This window comes from Myotis davidii, unplaced genomic scaffold (assembly GCF_000327345.1).
Source record: "Myotis davidii unplaced genomic scaffold, ASM32734v1 scaffold227, whole genome shotgun sequence".
NCBI lineage: Eukaryota > Metazoa > Chordata > Mammalia > Chiroptera > Vespertilionidae > Myotis > Myotis davidii.
The window spans coordinates 1-305 of NW_006298519.1; positions in this window are offsets into that span (position 1 = coordinate 1).

Consider the following 305-nt stretch of genomic DNA (forward strand, 5'->3'; position numbering starts at 1 on the left):
GAAAAAGGTGGAACCATGGTGAGCTCCCCTCACAGCCCCCTCTGTGGGCCCCATTGTGATATCTGTCCTGAACTGACCAAAAGGACATGCACACTGTCACATCTTTTCTATCCAAATATATGTATTGCTCACGTGAGAAACATTCACACCTGTGTAGAATTTTTGTGAGTTTATTTGAGCCAAACTGTCGACAGAATCTCAAGGGATTGGGATAATGCTCCAGAGAAGGGCAGTTTTTTACCTGGTTTTATACATTAGAACCAAAGAGGAGACCTAAGAGGGTTACACAAAATCCCCTGGTGATA